Here is a 21,893-nt window from a genome sequence, read left to right as displayed (position 1 = left end):
AACCAGTCTGGAGGCATCACCCATGGCTGATGGCTACATCCCATCCTCGCAGTGAAAACTATGCAACGCACTCTGTCACAGTACGGCTAATCACCGGTTGGTTCCCGCTCCTACTGGAATAGAATCCCTCTTTTGCGTCTGTCACCAACGCCCAGCAGGTTAAAGTTTGAAGCACGTCACGGTCACTCATGATCGGAATCCTACTCGGAACACCACAGACAAGGTTGGACTTTCCGGACTCCCAGGATCCTACTCGGAACACCACAGACAAGGTTGGACTTTCCAGATCCAGATGAATGCCGCCAACTATCTAACTTATACCACGAAGATTCTGTTGGGGAATCTAAGAGATACGCATTCAAGCTCTGTTGCATGTAGAACGGACATGGTTGTCAATCACGCACATTCATAAGTGAGAATGATAATGAGGGTAATCTGACTCATCACATTCATCATGTTCTTGGGTACGAATGAATATCTTGGAATAAGAATAAAAGAGAATTGAATAGAAGAAGATATAATTTCATTAATACTTGAGGTACAGCAGAGCTCCACACCCTTAATCTATGGTGTGCAGAAACTCCACCGTTGAAAATACATAAGCAAAGAGTTCAGGCATGGCCGAATGGCCAGCCCTCTCTAACGTGATCACAGGATTCAATTTTCAATCCAGGATGTCTAATACAATAGATAAATGTCCTATATATACCAGACTAGCTACTAGGGTTTACATGAGTAAGTAATTGATGCATAAATCCACTTCCGGGGCCCACTTGGTGTGTGCTTGGGCTGAGCTTGATGAATTCACGTGTAGAGGCATTTCTTGGCGTCAAACTTCAGGTTATGACGTGTTTTGGGCGTTTGACTCCGGATCATGACGTTTTTCTGGCGTTTAACTCCAGACAGCAGCGTGTACTTGGCGTTCAACGCCAAGTTACGTCGTCATTCTTCGAATAAAGTATGGACTATTATATATTGCTGGAAAGCTCTGGATGTCTACTTTCCAACGCCGTTGAGAGCGCGCCAATTGGAGTTCTGTAGCTCCAGAAAATCCATTTCGAGTGCAGGGAGGTCAGAATCCAACAGCATCAGCAGTCCTTTTGTCAGCCTTCTTCAGAGTTTTGCTCAAATCCCTCAATTTCAGTCAGAATTTACCTGAAATCACAGAAAAACACACAAACTCATAGTAAAGTCCAGAAATGTGAATTTAACATAAAAACTAATGAAAACATCCCTAAAAGTAGCTTAAACTTACTAAAAACTATATGAAAACAATGCCAAAAAGCGTATAAATTATCCGCTCATCACAACACCAAACTTAAATTGTTGCTTGTCCCCAAGCAACTGAAAATCAAATAGGATAAAAAGAAGAGAATATACTATAAAGTCCAAAATATCAATGAATATTAATTTAATTAGATGAGCGGGACTTGTAGCTTTTTGCTTCTGAACAGTTTTGGCATCTCACTTTTTCCTTTGAAGTTTAGAGTGATTGGCTTCTCTAGGAACTTAGAATTTCAGATAGTGTTATTGACTTTCCTAGTTAGGCATGTTGATTCTTGAACACAGCTACTTTATGAGTCTTGGCTGTGGCCCTAAGCACTTTGTCTTCCAGTATTACCACCGGATACACAAATGCCACAGACACATAACTGGGTGAACCTTTTCAGATTGTGACTCAGCTTTGCAAAAGTCCCCAGTTAGTGGTGTCCAGAGCTCTTAAGCACACTCTTTTGATTGGGATCACGACTTTAACCACTCAGTCTCAAGCTTTTCACTTGGACCTTCATGACACAAGCACATGGTTAGGGACAGCTTGATTTAGCCGCTTAGGCCTGGATTTTATTTCCTTGGGCCCTCCTATCCATTGATGCTCAAAGCCTTGGATCCTTGCTACCCTTGCCTTTTGGTTTTAAGGGCTATTGGCTTTTTCTGCTTGCTTTTTCTTTCTATTTTTTTTATTTTTTTATTTTTTTTTTCGCCACTTTTTTTTTCTTTTTTTTTTCACTGCTTTTTCTTGCTTCAAGAATCAATTCATGAATTTTTCAGTTCATCAATAACATTTCTCTTTGTTCATCATTCTTTCAAGAGCCAACAATTTTAACACTCATAAACAACAAGATCAAAAATATGCACTGTTCAAGCATTCATTCAGAAAACAAAAATTATTGCCACCACATCAATATAATTAAATTAAATTCACTAATAATTTCGAAAATTATGTACTTCTTGTTCTTTTGAATTAAAACATTTTTCTTTTAAGAGAGGTGAAAGACTAATGGATTTTATTCATAGCTTTAAGGCATGGTTACACACTAATGATCATGAAGTAGAAACACAAAAACATAGATAAACATAACACTTAAAAACCGAAAACAGAAAGAAAATAAAGAACAAGGAATGAATCCACCTCTAGTGGCGTCTTCTTCTTGAAGGACCAATGATGTTCTTCAACTCTTCTATGTCCCTTCCTTGCCTTTGTTGCTCCTCTCTCATAGCTCTTTGATCTTCTCTTATTTCTTGGAGAGTGAGGGCGTGTTCATGGTGTTCCACCCTTAGTTGTTCCACGTTTTGGCTCAAGTCTTCTAAGGAGGTACTGAGTTGCTCCCAATAGTTGTTGGGAGGAAAGTGCATTCCATGAGGCATTTGTTGATGAACTTCCTCATGTTCTCCTTGGGGGCCGTGAGGAACTTCCCTTGTTTGCTCCATCCTTTTCTTGGTGATGGGCTTGTCTTCTTCAATGGAGACATCTCCATCTATGATAACTCCAGCTGAATAACATAGATGGCATATGAGGTGGGGGAAGGCTAGTCGTGCCATGTATGAAGGCTTGTCAGCTATTTTGTAGAGTTCATTGGATATGACTTCATGAACCTCTACTTCCTCTCCAATCATGATGCTATGAATCATGATTGCCCGATCCACAGTAACTTCAGATCGGTTGCTTGTAGGGATGATGGATCTTTGGATGAACTCCAGCCATCCTCTAGCTACAGGCTTGAGGTCCAGTCTTCTTAGTTGGACTGGTTTGCCTTTGGAGTCTACTCTCCATTGGGCGCCTTCCACACAAATGTCCATTAGGACTTGGTTCAACCTTTGATTGAAGTTGACCCTCCTTGTGTAGGGGCGTTCATCACCTTGCATCATGGGTAGATGAAACGCCAACCTCACATTCTCCGGACTGAAATCTAAGTATTTCCCCCGAACCATTGTGAGATAGTTCTTTGGATTCGGGTTCATGCTTTGATCATGGTTCCTAGTGATCCATGCATTAGCATAGAACTCTTGAACCATCAATAATCCGACTTGTTGCATGGGGTTGGTTATGACTTCCCACCCTCTTCTTTGGATCTCATGTCGGATTTCCGGATACTCATTCTTTTTGAGCTTGAAGGGGACCTCAGGGATCACCCTCTTCTTTGCCACAACATCATAGAAGTGGTCTTGGTGGCTCTTGGAGATGAATCTCTCCTTCTCCCATGATTCGGAAGTGGAAGCTTTTGCCTTCCCTTTTCCTTTTCTTGAGGAAACTCCGGTCTTGGGTGCCATTGATGGTGAATGAAAAATAAAAAGCTAGGCTTTTTACCACACCAAACTTAAAATTTGCTCGTCCTCGAGCAAAAAGAAAAGAAGAGTAGAAGAAGAAGAAGAAGAGAAATTGGAAGAGAGGGAGAGAAGTGGGTTCGGCTATATGAGAGAAGAATGGGTAGTGTTGTGTGAAAAAGAAGAAGAAAAGAGAGGTATTTATAGGGAGGGGGGGAGGGTTAGGTTTCGGCCATTTTGGGTGGGAATGGGTGGGAAATTGAATTTGAATGTAATGGGGGTAGGTGGGGTTTATGGGGAAGAGGAGGTTGATGTTAATGGTGCATGGGGTAATTGGGAAGAGAAATTGATGTGATTGGTGAAGGTTTTTGGGAAGGGTGACATTGAGAATGAGATTTGGATTAGGAGAGTGTGAATAGGATTAAAAGAAAAGGTAGGTGGGGATCCTGTGGGGTCCACAGATCCTGAGGTGGGAATCCTGTGGGGTCCACAGGTCCTGAGGTGAAAAGAAATACCATTCCTTCACCCTATAGGCGTGTAAATTGCCTTCATGCACCATTCTGGCGTTCAAACGCCCATTGGTGCATGTTCTGGGCGTTAAACGCCCATGTGATGCTTGATTCTGGCGTTGAACGCCAGTTTCAAGCTTGTTTCTGGCGTTCAGCGCCAGATTGTCCTCTGCGTGCGCATCCTGGCGTTAAACGCCAGGATGTTGCTTGTTTTGGGCGTTCAGCGCCAGGAAGATGCTCTGTTCTGGCGTTGAACGCCCGCCAGATGCATCTTCTGGGCGCTGAACGCCGGCCCGTGCGTCCTCCAGGGTGAAAAATTTTTTTCTTCTGTTTTGACTCTGTTTTTAATTTTTTTGATTTTTTCGTGACTCCTCATGATCATGTACCTAATTAAACACAAAAATAACAAAGAAACAAAATAAAATAAAATTAGATAAATAAAATTGGGTTGCCTCCCAACAAGCGCTTCTTTAATGTCAATAGCTTGACAGTGGCTCTCATGGAGCCACAGAGCAATCAAGTCAATGTTGTCTAGTCCCAACACCAAACTTAGAGTTTGGATATGGGGTTTGAACACCAAACTTAGAGTTTGGTTGTGGCTTCACAACACCAAACTTAGAGTCTGACTGTGTGGGCTCTTCTTGACCTTGAACTGAGAGAAGCTCTTCATGCTTTCTCTCTTTTGTCACAGAGGGATGGCCATGTGCTTGGAACACAAGGTATTCTCCATTCAATTGAAGGACTAACTCTCCTCTGTTGACATCTATCACAGCTTCTGCTGTGGCTAGGAAAGGTCTTCCTAGGATGATGCATTCATCATCTTCCTTCCTAGTATCTAGGATTAGGAAATCAGCAGGGATGTAAAAGTCTTCAACTTTTATAAGCACGTCCTCTACTATCCCATGAGCTTGTCTCACTGACTTATCTACCAGTTGCAGTGAAAACAAAGCAGGTTGCTCCTCAATGATCCCTAGCTTCTCCATTACAGAGAGTGGCATAAGGTTTATCCCTGACCCAAGATCACATAGAGCTTTTTCAAAGCTCATGGTGCCAATGGTGCAAGGTAATAAGAACTTGCCAGGATCTTGTCTCTTTTGAGGTAGAGTTTCCTGAATCCAAGTATCCAAATCACTAATGAGCAAGGGAGGTTCACTTTCCCAAGTCTCATTACCAAACAGCTTGGCATTCAGTTTCATGATAGCTCCTAGATATTGAGCAACTTGCTCACTAGTCACATCTTCATCCTCCTCAGAGGATGAATAATAGTCAGAGCTCATGAATGGCAGAAGGAGATTTAGTGGAATTTCTATGGTCTCTGTGTGAGCCTCAGATTCCTCAGGATCCTTATTATGAAGCTCCTTGCTTGGAGGACGTCCCAGGAGTTCTTTCTCACTAGGATTTTCGTCCTCCTCCTCCTTTGTGCTTTCGGCCATGTTGACTAAGTCAATGGCTTTGCACTCTCCTTTTGGATTCTCTTCTGTATTACTTGGGAGAATACTGGGAGGAGTTTCAATAACTTTCTTACTCAGCTGGCCTACTTGTGCCTCCAAATTTCTAATGGAGGATCTTCTTTCATTCATGAAACTGAAGGTGGCCCTTGACAGATCAGAGACTATATTAGCTAAATTAGAATTATTTTGTTCAGAGTTCTCTGTCTGTTGCTGAGAAGATGATGGATATGGCTTACTATTATTCAGCCTATTGCGTCCACCATTGTTAAAACCTTGTTGAGGTTTTTGTTGATCCTTCCAGGAGAAATTTGGATGATTTCTCCATGATGGGTTATAGGTATTTCCATATGGTTCACCCAGATAATTAACCTCTGCCATGGCAGGGTTCTCAGGATCATAAGCTTCTTCAGAAGCTACCTCTCTAGTACTGTTGGATGCATGTTGCAATCCATTCAGATTTTGAGAGATCATGTTGACCTGTTGAGTCAACACTTTGTTCTGAGCCAGTATGGCATTCAGAGCATCAATTTCAAGAACTCCCTTCTTCTGAGGTATCCCATTATTCACGGAATTCCTCTCAGAGGTATACATGAACTGGTTGTTTGCAACCATGTCAATGAGTTCTTGTGCCTCTTCAGGCGTTTTCTTCAGGTGAATAGATCCACCTGCAGAATGGTCCAGTGACATTTTCGAAAATTCAGAGAGACCATAATAGAATATATCTAATAGGGTCCATTCTGAAAACATGTCAGATGGACATCTCTTGGTCAGCTGCTTGTATCTTTCCCAAGCTTCATAGAGGGATTCACCATCTTTTTGTTTGAAGGTTTGAACATCCACTCTCAGCTTGCTCAGCTTTTGAGGAGGAAAGAACTTATCTAAGAATGCAGTGACCAGCTTATCCCAGGAGTCCAGGCTATCCTTAGGTTGTGAATCCAACCATATTCTAGCTCTGTCTCTTACAGCAAAAGGGAAAAGCATGAGTCTGTAGACTTCAGGATTAACTCCATTCGTCTTTACAGTATCACAGACTTGCAAGAATTCAGTTAAAAACTGATAAGGATCTTCAGATGGAAGTCCATAAAACTTGCAGTTTTGTTGCATCAATGCAACTAGTTGAGGCTTAAGCTCAAAGTTATTGGCTCCAATGGCAGGAATGGAGCTGCTTCTTCCATCAAACTTGGATGTTGGCTTTGTGAAATCACCAAGCATTCTCCTTGCATTATTATTATTATTATTTGCGTCTGCCATGTCCTTCTCCTGTTCGAAAATTTCTGAAAGGTTATTTCTGGATTGTTGTAATTTAGCTTCTCTTAATTTTCTCTTCAGAGTCCTTTCAGGTTCTGGATCAGCTTCAACAAGAGTGCCTTTGTCCTTGTTCCTGCTCATAAGAAAGAGAAGAAAACAAGAAAAGAAAAAGGAATCCTCTATGTCACAGTATAGAGATTCCCTTATGTTAGTAGAAGAAGAAAGGGGTAGAAGAATGAAGGAGGAGGTTCGGTTTATGGATGAAGAGAGGTGGAGAGAAGTGTTAGTAATTAAATAATTAAATAGAATAAGAAAAGAGAAGAGAAATTTTCGAAAATAATTTTGAAAAAATGGTTAGTAATTTTCGAAAATTAAAGATAAGATGAGATTAAAATTAAAATTTAAAACAAAAAGAATTTTTGAAAAAGAGGGGAGAATTTTCGAAAATTTAAAGAGGGAAAAGTAGTTAGGTGGTTTTGAAAAAGATAAGAAACAAACAAGGAGTTAGTTAGTTGATTGAAAAAGATTTGAAATCAAATTTTGAAAAAGATAAGAAGATAAGAAGTTAGATAAGATATTTTGAAATCAAATTTTGAAAAAGATAAGATAAAAGATAAAAAGATATATTTGAAAAAGATATTTTGAAAAAGATTTAATTTTAAAATTGACTTAACTAACAAGAAACTACAAGATAAGATTCTAGAACTTAAAGATTGAACCTTTCTTAACAAGAAAGTAACAAACTTCAAATTTTTGAACCAATCACATTAATTGTTAGCTAATTTTTCGAAAATTTGATAAAAAGATAAGAAAGAGATTTTGAAAATATTTTAAAAAATAATTTTGAAATTTTCGAAAATTATAAAAAAAAATGAAAAAGATATGATTTTTGAAAAAGATTTTGAAAAGATAAGATTTTTAAAATTGAAATTTTGACTTGACTTGTAAGAAACAACTAATTTTGAAAATTTTTGACCAAGTCAATCCCAAAATTTCGAAATTTTGGAGGGAAATAAGGAAAAGATATTTTTGAAATCAAATTTTGAATGAAAAACACAAAAATGACCCAAAACATGAAAATTTTGGATCAAGACACAAGATGCATGCAAGAATGCTATGAATGTCAAGATGAACACCAAGAACACTATGAAGATCATGATGAACATCAAGAACAAAATTTTGAAAAATTTTTAATGCAAAGAAAACATGCAAGACACCAAACTTAAAAATCTTTAATGCATGGAAAATATGAATGCAAAAATGCACATGAAAAACAACAAAAGACACAAAACAAGAAATTATCAAGATCAAACAAGAAGACTTGTCAAGAACAACTTGAAGATCATGAAGAACACTATGAATGCATGGGATTTTCGAAAAAATGCAAGAAAAATTTTAAAAGCATGCAATTGACACCAAACTTAAAAATTAACACAATACTCAAACAAGAAACACAAAATATTTTTGATTTTTATGATTTTCTAATTTTTTTGTATTTTTATTTATTTTTTTCGAAAACAAAGTTTATAAACACGAAAAATAAAAGAAAAATTTTGAAAAATATTTTTGAAAAATTTTTGAAAAGAAAATTACCTAATCTGAGCAACAAGATGAACCGTCAGTTGTCCATACTCGAACAATCCCCGGCAACGGCGCCAAAAACTTGGTGGACGAAATTGTGATCACTTGTTATGTATTTATAAAAGATGTATACTCTGAGGGCATTGTTTATTTCCTTCACAATCTCGTTCAACTAACCAGCAAGTGTACTGGGTCGTCCAAGTAATAACCTTACGTGAGTAAGGGTCGAATCCACAGAGATTGTTGGTATGAAGCAAGCTATGGTCACCTTGCAAATCTCAGTTAGGCAGATTAAAATAGTTTATGGGTTTTCGAATAATTAATAATAAAAAGAAGAAATAATAAAAGGGATAGAACACTTATGCAGATTCATTGGTAGAGGTATCTTTTAAGTATATACAGCTGCTGCATGGCTCAAGCACGCCTGCTCTCCTACTGCTTCTACTCAATTCTTCTTACTCCTTTCCATGGCAAGCTTTGTATAGGGGTTCACCATCAACTGTGGCTACTTTCATTCCTCACGGGGAAATAACCTGTGCGGCTGTCACTCGCACAGCTAACCAGTCTGGAGGCATCACCCATGGCTGATGGCTACATCCCATCCTCGCAGTGAAAACTATGCAACGCACTCTGTCACAGTACGGCTAATCACCGGTTGGTTCCCGCTCCTACTGGAATAGAATCCCTCTTTTGCGTCTGTCACCAACGCCCAGCAGGTTAAAGTTTGAAGCACGTCACGGTCACTCATGATCGGAATCCTACTCGGAACACCACAGACAAGGTTGGACTTTCCGGACTCCCAGGATCCTACTCGGAACACCACAGACAAGGTTGAACTTTCCGGATCCAGATGAATGCCGCCAACTATCTAACTTATACCACGAAGATTCTGTTGGGGAATCTAAGAGATACGCATTCAAGCTCTGTTGCATGTAGAACGGACATGGTTGTCAATCACGCACATTCATAAGTGAGAATGATAATGAGGGTAATCTGACTCATCACATTCATCATGTTCTTGGGTACGAATGAATATCTTGGAATAAGAATAAAAGAGAATTGAATAGAAGAAGATAGAATTTCATTAATACTTGAGGTACAGCAGAGCTCCACACCCTTAATCTATGGTGTGCAGAAACTCCACCGTTGAAAATACATAAGCAAAGAGTTCAGGCATGGCCGAATGGCCAGCCCTCTCTAACGTGATCACAGGATTCAATTTTCAATCCAGGATGTCTAATACAATAGATAAATGTCCTATATATACCAGACTAGCTACTAGGGTTTACATGAGTAAGTAATTGATGCATAAATCCACTTCCGGGGCCCACTTGGTGTGTGCTTGGGCTGAGCTTGATGAATTCACGTGTAGAGGCATTTCTTGGCGTCAAACTTCAGGTTATGACGTGTTTTGGGCGTTTGACTCCGGATCATGACGTTTTTCTGGCGTTTAACTCCAGATAGCAGCGTGTACTTGGCGTTCAACGCCAAGTTACGTCGTCATTCTTCGAATAAAGTATGGACTATTATATATTGCTGGAAAGCTCTGGATGTCTACTTTCCAACGCCGTTGAGAGCGCGCCAATTGGAGTTCGGTAGCTCCAGAAAATCCATTTCGAGTGCAGGGAGGTCAGAATCCAACAGCATCAGCAGTCCTTTTGTCAGCCTTCTTCAGAGTTTTGCTCAAATCCCTCAATTTCAGTCAGAATTTACCTGAAATCACAGAAAAACACACAAACTCATAGTAAAGTCCAGAAATGTGAATTTAACATAAAAACTAATGAAAACATCCCTAAAAGTAGCTTAAACTTACTAAAAACTATATGAAAACAATGCCAAAAAGCGTATAAATTATCCGCTCATCACTGACGATGCATCAGAACCAAGTGTAGTAGAAACAACGCCGATTTCTGATCTACCACTAGTCACGATGGACGTTCCACTTGGTCGGGATCACCGCATGAAGACACCTCAGTCAGGTTGCGCAATTTTTTCTCTGCTACTATGATACCAATAGGCCCTACCGACCAACCTCTCTCTTCATCAAAATCCTCAGGTGTGTCCTATCCTATACAAAATTTTGTGAATTATAATTCCTTTTTCAAACAACACCACAGTTTTTTTTGCCTCTATCCAGACAGAACAAGAGCCTTTATTTTTTTCTCAAGCAATTAGAGATGAGCGTTGGCGCGAAGCGATGTCCCAAGAAATTCGTGCACTTCAACTTAATGACACTTGGAAGCTCACAACCCTTCCTCCAGGAAAGAAAGCACATGGGTGTAAGTGGGTTTATAAAATTAAATACAACTCTGACGGGACAATAGAAAGGTTTAAAGAAAGACTAGTAATTTTGGGAAATAATCAAGTGAAAGGCTTGGATTACAATGAAACATTTTCTCTAGTGGTAAAGATGGTAACAATTCGCACAACACTCGCAGTGGCAGCAGCCCAGGATTGGAAACTCCCCAAATGGATGTCCACAATGCATTTCTTCATGGAGAACTTGATGAGAACGTTTACATGAAGCTTCCCTCTGGTTTTCAAGTGTCTCAACAAGGACTGGTTTGTAAACTTCAGAAATCTCTCTACGGACTGCGACAAGCTCCACGATACTAGTTTGCAAAACTTTCATCTGCTTTCTTTCGATATGGTTTCAAGCAATCCCAAAGGACCATTCCTTGTTTAGCCTTCACCACAATAATGTGCAATTGGTAGTTTTGGAATATGTTGATGACCTTGTAATTGCAAAAAATGATGGTGCTGCAATTCAATGTTTCAAAGAGTATTTACACACATTTTTCACATGAAAGATTTAGGTCAGATGAAATACTTCTTGAGAGTTGAGGTTGCCAAATCTCCGACTGGAATCTTTCTGTGCCAAAGAAAATATGCTTTGGATATAATCACCGAAACAGGACTTCTAGGTGCTAAACCTGTAGCAACACCGTGCGAAGAGAATCATCGACCGGGGGTCAGCTACAGGTTCTCTTTTATCCGATCCTAGCATATATCGTCGACTTGTTGGAAGACTGATTTATTTGTGTTTTACTCGGCCTGATTTGGCCTATAGTGTCCACATGTTGTCCACATGTTTTTGTGACTCCACATGATCATCAACCTAAAAAAATAAAATAACATGAAATAACATAGATAAATAAAAATTGGGTTTCCTCCCAATAAGCGCTTCTTTAATGTCAATAGCTTAACAGTGGGCTCTAATGGAGCCTCACAGATATTCAGAGCATTGTTGGGACCTCCCAACACCAAACTTAGAGTTTGAATATGGGGGTTCAACACCAAACTTAGAGTTTGGTTGTGGCCTCCCAACACCAAACTTAGAGTTTGGCTCTGTGGGCTTTGTTTGACTCTGTATTGAGAGAAGCTTTTCATGCTTCTTCTCCATGGTTGCAGAGGGAGATCCTTGAGTTTTAAACACAAGGTAGTCCTCATTCAATTGAAGGACCAACTTTCCTCTGTCCACATCAATCACAGCATTTGCTATGGCTAGGAAGGGTCTTCCAAGGATGACGGAATCATCTTCAACCTTCCCAGTGTCTAGGATTATGAAATCGGCAGGGATGTAAAGGCCTTTGACCTTTAGTAGCATGTCCTCTACCTGTCCATAAGCCTTTTTCATAGAATTATCTGCCATCTCTAATGAGAATTTGGCAGCTTGTACCTCAAAGATTTCCAGTTTCTCCATTATAGAGAGTGGCATTAAATTTATGCCTGACCCCAGTTCACACAGAGCCTTCTCAAAGGTCATGGTGCCTATGGTACATGGAATTAGGAATTTACCAGGGTCCTGTTTCTTTTGAGGTAAAGTATGCTGAACCCAGGTATTCAGTTCATTAATGAGCAATGGAGGCTCATCCTCCCAAGTCTCATTACCAAATAGCTTGGCATTCAGCTTCATGATTGCTCCTAAATATTGGGAAATTTTTCCTTCAACAATGTCTTCATCTTCTTCAAAAGATGAATAGTCATCAGAGCTCATGAATGGTAAAAAGAGGCTCAATGGAATCTCTATGGTCTCTAGGTAAGCCTCAGATTCCTTAGATTCCTCAATTGAAAACTCCTTTTTGTCCAGAGGACGTCCCAAGAGGTCTTCTTCACTGGGATTCACATCCTCCTCCTCCTCTGTGCATTCGGCCACACCAAGTAAGGTTATAGCCTTGCACTCTCTTTTGGGGTTCTCTTCTGTATTGCTTGGGAGAGTACTAGGAGGAGTTTCAGTGACTGTTTTACTCAGTTGGCCCACTTGTGCCTCCAAATTTCTAATGGAGGACCTTGTTTTATTCATGAAACTTAGAGTGGCCTTAGATAGATCAGAGACTATGTTTGTTAAGCTAGAGGGACTCTGCTCAGAATTCTCTATCTGTTGTTGAGAAGATGATGGAAAAGACTTGCTGTTGCTAAACCTGTTTCTTCCACCATTATTAAAGCCTTGTTGAGGCTTTTGTTGATCCTTCCAAGAGAAATTTGGATGATTTCTCCACGAGAGATTATAGGTGTTTCCATAGGCTTCACCCATGTAATTCACCTCAGCTATTGTAGGGTTCTCAGGATCATAGGCTTCTTCTTCAGAAGATGCCTCTTTAGTACTGTTGGATGCATTTTGCAATCCATTCAGACTCTAAGAAATCATGTTGACTTGCTGAGTCAACATTTTGTTCTGAGCTAATATGGTATTCAGAGCATCAATTTCAAGAACTCCCTTCCTCTGAGGTGTCCCATTACTCACAGGATTCCTTTCAGAAGTGTACATGAACTGGTTATTTGCAACCATGTCAATGAGTTCCTGAGCTTCTGTAGGCATTTTCTTCAGGTGAATAGACCCACCTGCAGAGTGGTCCAATGACATCTTAGATAATTCAGACAGACCATCATAGAATATTTCCAGGATGGTCCATTCTGAAAGCATGTCAGAAGGACACTTTTTGGTTAGTTGCTTGTATCTCTCCCAAGCTTCATAGAGGCATTTACCTTCTTTCTGTCTGAAGGTTTAAACATCCACTCTAAGTTTGCTCAGCTTTTGAGGAGGAAAGAACTTGGCTAAGAAAGTTGTGACTAGCTTATCCCAAGAGTTCAGGCTATCTCTAGGTTGAGAGTCCAACCATGTTCTAGCTCTGTCTCTTACAACAAAAGGGAAAAGCATAAGCTTATAGACCTCAGGATCAACTTCATTGGTCTTAACAGTATCACAGATCTGCAAAAATTCAGTTAAGAACTGAAAAGGGTCTTCTGAGGAAAGTCCATGAAATTTGCAATTCTGTTGCATCAGAGAAACTAATTGAGGCTTTAACTCAAAATTGTTTGCTCCAATGACAGGGATTGAGATGCTTATTCCATGGAAGTTGGAATTTGGTGCAGTGAAGTCACCAAGCATCTTCCTTGCACCTCCACCATTGTTATTGGGTTCGGCCATCTCTAATTCTTTTTCGAGATTCTCTGTAAGGTTTTCTCTGGATTGTTGTGCCTTAGCTTCTCTTAGCTTCTTCTTCAGAGACCTTTCAGGTTCAGGATCTGCTTCAACAAAAATGTCTTTGTCCTTGCTCCTGCTCATATGAAAAAGAAGAGAACAGAAACGAAAAGGAATCCTCTATGTCATAGTATAGAGATTCCTTTATGTGAGTAGAAGAAGAAAAGAATAGAAGAAGAAAAATTCGAACACAGAGAGAGAAGAGAAGAGGGTTCGAATTATGAGTAGAAGAGAAGTGTTAGTAGATAAATAAATAAATAGAAGGAGATGAGAGAGATAGAAAATTCGAATATTAAAAAAAGAGAGAGGAGAAATATTTTTATTTTTATTTTATTTATGATGTTAGTTTCAAAAATTAGGAGAAGAAATAAAATAAAATTAAAATTTAAAACAATTAGTTAATTAAAAAGAATTTTGAAAAAGAGAAAGGTGGTTTTGAAAAAGATAAGAAATAGTAAAACAAACAAATAAATCAATTAGTTAGTTGAAAAAGATTTGAAAATCAATTTTGAAAAGATAGGAAGTTAGAAAAGATTTTCGAAATCAAATTTTTGAAAAAGATATGATTTGAAAAAAAAAAGATATCATTGAAAAGATATGATTGAAATTTATTTTGGAAAAGATTGGATTTTTAAAATTAAAATTGATTACTTGACTAACAAGAAACTAAAAGATATAATTCTAGAATTTAAAGATTGAGCCTTTCTTAACAAGAAAGCAACAAACTTCAAATTTTTGAATCAAGCACATTAATTGTTAGTAAAGTTTTCGAAAATTATGAAATAATGATAAAAAAAGATTTTGAACATCAATTAAAATAATTTTCGAACAAATAAAAGAAAAAATGAAAAAGATTTGATTTTTGAAAAAATTTTGAAAATATAAGATTTTTAAAAATGAAATATTGACTAACAAGAAACAATTTATTTTAAAAAATTTTTACTAAGTCAACCCAAAGATTTTGAAATTTATGAGAAAAATAAGGGAAAGATATTTTTTGATTATTGAATTTTTAATGAGGAGAGAGAAAAAACACAAATATGACCCAAAACATGAAAATTTTGGATCAAAATCAATGATGCATGTAAGAACACTATGAATATCAAGATGAACATCAAGAAGACTTTGAAGATCATGATGAACACCAAGAACTTATTTTTGAAAAATTTTTTAAGAAAAGAAAAACATGCAAGACACCAAACTTAGAAAATTTTCATGTTTAGACACTAACAAACTAAAAATGCATATGACAAACAACAAAAGACACAAAACAAGAAAATATGAAGATCAAACAAGAAGACTTACCAAGAACAACTTAAAGATCATGAAGAACACCATGCATGAGTTTTCAAAATTTTTTGAGAAAAATAAAAATATGCAATTGATACCAAACTTTAAAATTGACTCTAGACTCAAATAAGAAACACAAAATATTTTTGTTTTTTATGATTTTATTAATTTTTTGGATTTTTCGAAATTAATTTGGAAAAACGAAAAATAGGAAAAATTTTGAAAGATTTTTAAAAATTTTTTGAAAACAAAATAGAGGTTGAAATAAAAAGAAAATTACCTAATCTGAGCAACAAGATGAACCATCAGTTGTCTAAACTCGAACAATCCCCGGCAACAGCGCCAAAAACATGGTGCACAAAATTGTGATCTCAATGGCGCCAACAACTTGGTACGCACAATTGTAATATCACTCTTCTTTACAACTTCGCACAACTAACCAGCAAGTGCACTGGGTCGTCCAAGTAATAAACCTTACGTGAGTAAGGGTCAATCCCATGGAGATTGTCGGCTTGAAGCAAGCTATAGTCACCTTGTAAATCTCAGTCAGGCGGATTCAAATGGTTAGAGAGTTTTAATAATTAAAAGATGAATAGAACGTAAAATAAAGATAGAGATACTTATGTAAATCATTGGTGGGAATTTCAGATAAGTGTACAGAGATGCTTTATCCCTCTGGAATCTCTGCTTTCCTACTGTCTTCATCCAATCCTTCATACTCCTTTCTATGGCAAGTTGTATGTAGGGCGTCACCATTGACAATGGCTACTTCCCATCCTCTCAGTGAAAAAGGTCCTCTACGGTTTCCTACATGGCTAATCAGATGTTGGTTCTCGATCGTGTAGGAATATGATTTACTATCCTTTTGCGTCTGTCACCATGCCCTACAGTCACGAGTTTGAAGCTCGTCACAGTCATCCCATCTCAGATCCTACTCGGAATACCACAGATAAGGTTTAGACTTTCCGGATCTCAAGAATGCTGCCAATGGATTCTAGCTTATACCACGAAGACTCTGATCTCACGGAATGGAAGGCTCTGTTGTGAGGAGAGGCGACCATGAATTGTGGACCAGGAATCCAAGAGATACACACTCTAGCTTTCGCAGGTAGAACGAAAGTGTTTGTCAGGCACGCGTTCATAAGTGAGAATGGTGATGAGTGTCACGGATCATCACATTCATCAGGTTGAAGTGCGAATGAATATCTTAGAATGAGAATAAGCATGAATTGAACAGAAAACAGTAGTAATTGCATTGATACTCGAGGAACAGCAGAGCTCCACACCCTTAATCTATGGTGTGTAGAAACTCCACCGTTGAAAGTACATAAGTGATAGAGGTCCAGGCATGGCCGTGAGGAGGGTGATTGGGGAAGGATCCTCACATATCCCCCTAAAAAGCCAATCTTGAGTACTTCTAGGCCGAGGAGGGTGATTCCTACTCCACAGATTCATTTGGTTGATCCTCCCCGAACTTCTGGTGCGATTTTTTCCCCTACTACTGGTCCTCCACAGAAGAAATAAAAGACTATTGAGCCCTTTAAGCTTGATGCCCCCGACTTTCATGCTGTGGAGTTTGTTGATCATCAGATTTCTCCTTATGGTGTCGTGCCTACGGCTGATGTTTCCATTCTTCGTCATTTGGATTTTATCACCCGAAGTAGCATTAAGATGGCACATATGGGAGCGACATTGTTCCAGACTGCTCAGGATGTTCCGGTTCATGCAACAAAGGCTTTCATGGAGGAGGCCAAGTCGGAGTATGATAGGATTAAGGGGCTGAAAGAGGAATTTGACAAAAAGATGGCAAAGTTGGAGAAAGAGTTGGAAGGTGACAAGACTCGAGCTACTGCTGCAGTGGCTTCGACGACTTTGGCTGAGGAGATGGCAGAGAAACATAGGGAGAGCTATGTTTGGACTTATAGTGAGCTGATGGAGGCTAGAGAGAAGGTGGAATCTATTCAAGCGGATTATACCGAGCTCCAGGGGCATCTCATGGGTAGTGTGAATGCTGCTTTTTCAGAACTTGAAGGCTCAGGTTCGAGTTCTCGTGCCGGAGCTTGACCTGTCTCTTTTCAGCTTGGAGAATATTGTAGAAAATGGTAAGATTGTCCCTGATGGCTTCAGATGATGATGATGAAAATATAGATCCACCTCCTGCACCATCCACTAAAGCTTCTGTGGTACCGACTTCTTCAACTCCTGCAACTGAGGTCAGCCATCCCGAGCCAGATTCTGATGTTCAGATCCTAAACCGGTCGGATGGGACTGTTGACACTGTACCCTCGCGACTCGTCCTCCTTCACCTCGGGATGCCACCACTGGAGAATCCTTACATCTTTTGTAGTTTATTGTCTTGATGGCCCGGCTTGTGGGTCTTTTGACTCTTCTTGTTTTGTAACTGGTGGTTTGTTTGACTTTGGATACTTTGCTTGCTTTACTTTAGCAACTCTTATTTAGAAAAACAAAGTAGTTTTTTAAGCTCTTTGAGGTCGACTTTTGGGTGGCCTCTTGAGTCTTTTATTATAGTAGCTTTGTTTCTTTGTGATATGCTTGTTTGCAGCTTTGTTGGCACTTCCAGGAATCTTTAAAGTGTTGGAAATCTTGTTGTCCGACCTCTTTTGATGGTTTTTGTGCTTAAATGGCTTTTGAGGCTAGCTTTGTTCAATGTATTATTTTTCTCATAGAATATTTGTAAGTGTGGTCATGGCTTTTTGGGTTGAACTTGGTCCCTTTAAGCGCACGCCTTCTGTTTGGTCGACTTTCTTGTCGGATATCCTCGAGTTATTTCTAGTAATCCCTTTGGATCTCATTGGATATCTTTTTTATGGATTTACTTTTTATAACTCTGTCGCTTTAACCGGATTGGGTCGACTTCTTCATGTCAGTCCCTTCCCAAGTTATTTCTAGTAATCCATTTTTATTTGGAACTCGTCGGGTCTCTTTTTATGGATTACTTTTTATAACTTTTTCTAGCTTTTTTGGGTCGACTTTGTCATGTTGATCCCTTCAAAGTTATTTCTAGTAATCCATTTTCAGGGCTGGCCAGGCCTCTATCTCTATGGATTTACTTTTTATAACTTCTGCTTGTTTGATTGGTCCGACTTCTTTATGTTGGTCCATCTTTTAAGTTATTTCTCGCAACCCATTTTGTTAAGACCTCGTCAGGTCTTTTCTTATGGATCACTTTTGATAACTTCTTGCATTATTCTATCTTTATCGCTTTTCATCTTGCTGATTTTGTAGAAATTGGGTAGTGCATTTTGCTTGGCCGACTTTGGATGAATTTGGCTTTTCGTTTTGTCGACCTTGTCAGGCAGTGAATTTGGTTTTCACTTTTGCCGATCTGTAGCTTTATAATCGGGTAATGAATTTTGGCATTTTTAGATTAATGTGTCTTGATAAGGAGAATTTGTAGAAGATCTGAAAAAACTTTATTTGAAATAGAAAATATGCATATATATATATATATATATATATGTGTGTGTGTGTGTGTGTGTGTGGGTGTTTACCCTTCTCAAGTCAGGTAATTTTGTAGATCTTGGCTTGGTGCCTCATTAAAAAACCTTTCTCAGGAAAAAGAGTGCACCTTTGTCCTAAGAAATTTTATTACCTTTTAACTACAATACCTTCTTAGGTCACAGGTGTGCCATGACCTTGGTAGCTCTCGTCCCTTGAGTTTGGACACTTTGTAGTAGCCCTTTCCTAGTACCTCTGTGACTCGGTAGGGTCCTTTCCAGTTAGCTGCCAGCTTTCCCTCTCCGGGTCGACTAGTTCCGATATCATTTCGGATTAGGATGAGGTCATTGTTGGTGAAGCTTCACTGTACTACCTTTTGATTGTACCTTGAGGCCATGTGGCGTTTTAATGCCTCTTTTTTTATCCGAGCTCTTTCTCGGACTTCCGGGAGTAGATCGAGCTCTTCTTTTTGAAGTTGGGGGTTGGCTTCGTCACTGTATAGGATCGTTCTGGGAGATCCTTCTTCGACTTCTACTAGTATCATTACCTCCATTCCATAAGCCAATCGAAAGGGTGATTCCTTTGTGGTGGAATGTGGGGTTGTCCGATATGCCCATAGGACTTGTGGGAGCTCTTCATCCTAGGCTCCTTTTGCGTCCTGTAGCCTCTATTTTAACCTGGCTAGTATGACTTTATTGGTAACTTCTGCCTGTCCATTAGCCTGCGGGTGTTCTACGGATGTGAATTGGTGCTTTATTTTCAAGTCGGCCACCAATTTTCTAAAGCCTGCATCTGTGAATTGATTTTCATTGTCTGTGGTAATGGAGTAAGGAACCCTAAACCTTGTGACAATGTTTCTATATAGGAATTTTTGGCTTCTTTGAGCAGTGGCGTTAGCTAGGAGCTCTACCTCAATCCACTTTGTGAAATAGTCTACCCCTACGATGATAAACTTGACCTATCCCGATCCTTGAGGGAAGCGCCCGAGGAGATCGAGTCCCCACTTTGCAAATGGCCAAGGTGATGCTACGCTGATGAGTTCCTCTGATGGGGCGATGTGGAAATTGGCATGTTTCTGACATGGTGGACATGTCTTGATGAACTCGGTAGCTTCTTTCTGCAAAGTCGGCCAAAAGAATCCGGCTCAGAGTACTTTCTTGGTAAGAGCTCGTGCTCCGAGATGATTGCCACAGATGCCGCTGTGTACTTCTTCTAAAACTTCTTTCATGTTAGAGGTCGGTACACATTTCAACAGAGGGGTTGAGATCCCTCTCCTGTATAGGATGTTGTTTATGATGGTGTAGTATTATGCCTCTCGCTTTAACCTCTTTGCCTCTTTCTTATCTGTAGGGAGTATCTTTGATTTGAGGTAGCTGATTATGGGAGTCATCCATCCTTGATCTTGACCTAATATGGCTAGGTGATGCCAGGGCATCTTGGCCAGTTTCACTGACCTTTCCTTTACTATTTTAGGATAGTTTCATGCATTTTCTTAGTAAATAAGCAAGCTTTGGATGAGAATACACTTACACATTAATTCAAGCAAACATTGTGAACTTTACATAATTTCATGAGAATTAGGCAGGAATTGAATGATATAATTGATGATGCATAATCTCATGACTTGAAATAGAGCTTTGATGCACTTTAATTGCTTTATTTCAGGACAAAGGAAGCAAGAAGGAGCCATGTTAGTTGTCACGTTAAGCTAATTAACGTAACCATTAAAGTGGAATGGGGACAAGCTTGTAGCGTTAATGAAAAAAGTGATCGTCAATAACGCCTTTGATGCCATCATAGCCCACGTTAGTTGCCACGTTAAGTACATTAACGTGGTAGTTAACGTGGAGGAAAAGAGGAGCTCCAACGTTAGTGGTAAAAGTGAATGTCACTAACGTTCCACAAAGGCACATTTAGCCATGTTAAGAGCCACGTTAACCCAATTAACATGAACTCTAACGTGGGGGAGGAAGCAATTGCCAACATTGGTGACACTCACCTTTGTTACTAACATTGGACTAAGCCAAGAAGTGCCAATGTTAGTGGTCACGTTAAGACCACTAATGTGAAGAGTAACGTGGAGCTAAGCATGATGGGCCAACATTAGTGACACTCACCTTTGTCACTAACGTTGGAGATGGCAATCACCACCACGTTAGTAGTCATGTTAATCCAATTAACGTGAACTCTAACGTGGGAAGGAGGGGCGTTTGGAGCATTATTGACAAAGGTAAGTGTCATTAACGCTCTCAAAGCTTAGGCATGCCCACGTTAAGGGTCATGTTAGTTACACTAACGTGAACTCTAACGTGGGGAGAAGACCCAAGAGCCAACGTTATTGAAAAAGGTGAACGCCAAGAACGTTTGCGAAGGACCAAGATGGCAACGTTAGTGGTCACGTTAGTGCCACTAACGTTGAAGTTAATGTGGAGTATTAGTGGGTCGGAACATTAGTAGAAAAGGTGATCGTCACTAATGTTCTTGAACCCACATTTTCACTTAACGTTAACACTACTAACGTCCTAACTAACGTCCATGCCTAACTCACACTTTTCTGCAAGCAAAGCTGAGCCCACTAAAGATTGTAATTGCTTCAACTCAAGATCAAAGGCCCATATCCAAGACTTGAAGAACTAACTAGAAGATCAAGAAGAGTAGTATATATAGGAGTAGTTTTGAACTAGAAAGAGCTTGGGAATTTGGAGAACTACACCTTGTATATTTACTTTTCTGCACTTTTCTAGTTACAGGGGGAATGTATTTTTTTCTACCATTTTCCATTTTCATTTCCAGAGCTATGAACAACTAAACCCCCTTTCATTGGATTAGGGAGATCTGTTGTAATTTGATGGATCAATTATAGTTTTCATTATTCCTCCTCTATCTTTTCTCTTGATTTACTAGAAAGCTTTCGATCTTAATTCAATTGGTTAGTTGTCTTGGAAAAGAAACTCTCCATAATTGGATCTCCTCTGAGCCTTGGAAAAGGGATGAGGAGATCATGCTAGAAATGCTTTCTCATGTTGGACCAAATTGGGGTTTGGACGGATATAGTGACATGTAATCCTCCCAACACTTTGATTTGGAAAAACATGTGGTATAATCAGTGACCATACTTCATCTCTTCCCATGAGCAATTAAATCAAGGAATTGAGCAATTGTTCAAGCTTAGAGACATTAGATTGCCAAGGAATTGGGATCCAATCACCTAATATTACCAAGGAGATCAATGAATGCATTGATTGAGGAAGAGATGAGAATGAATTTGATCTGGAGAATGCAACATCTCCTAAGCCCAATAAATCCCCCATTTTTGATCATACCCATTCT

The 21,893-nt window shown here is 39.2% G+C and overlaps 1 non-coding gene across 1 annotated transcript; it reads left to right on the top strand.

Moving 5' to 3' along the window:
- Positions 1-13,250: 13,250 nt before the first annotated feature.
- LOC112699695 (small nucleolar RNA R71) lies at positions 13,251-13,358 on the top strand. Its single transcript, XR_003152637.1, has one exon. It is a non-coding gene; the product is annotated as a small nucleolar RNA R71 (small nucleolar RNA).
- The last annotated feature ends 8,535 nt before the right edge of the window (positions 13,359-21,893 follow it).

Source organism: Arachis hypogaea, chromosome 6 (assembly GCF_003086295.3).
Source record: "Arachis hypogaea cultivar Tifrunner chromosome 6, arahy.Tifrunner.gnm2.J5K5, whole genome shotgun sequence".
Taxonomy (NCBI): Eukaryota; Viridiplantae; Streptophyta; class Magnoliopsida; order Fabales; family Fabaceae; genus Arachis; species Arachis hypogaea.
The sequence above is the reverse complement of the archived record's forward strand: the minus strand, read 5'-3'. Positions and strand labels throughout refer to the sequence as shown.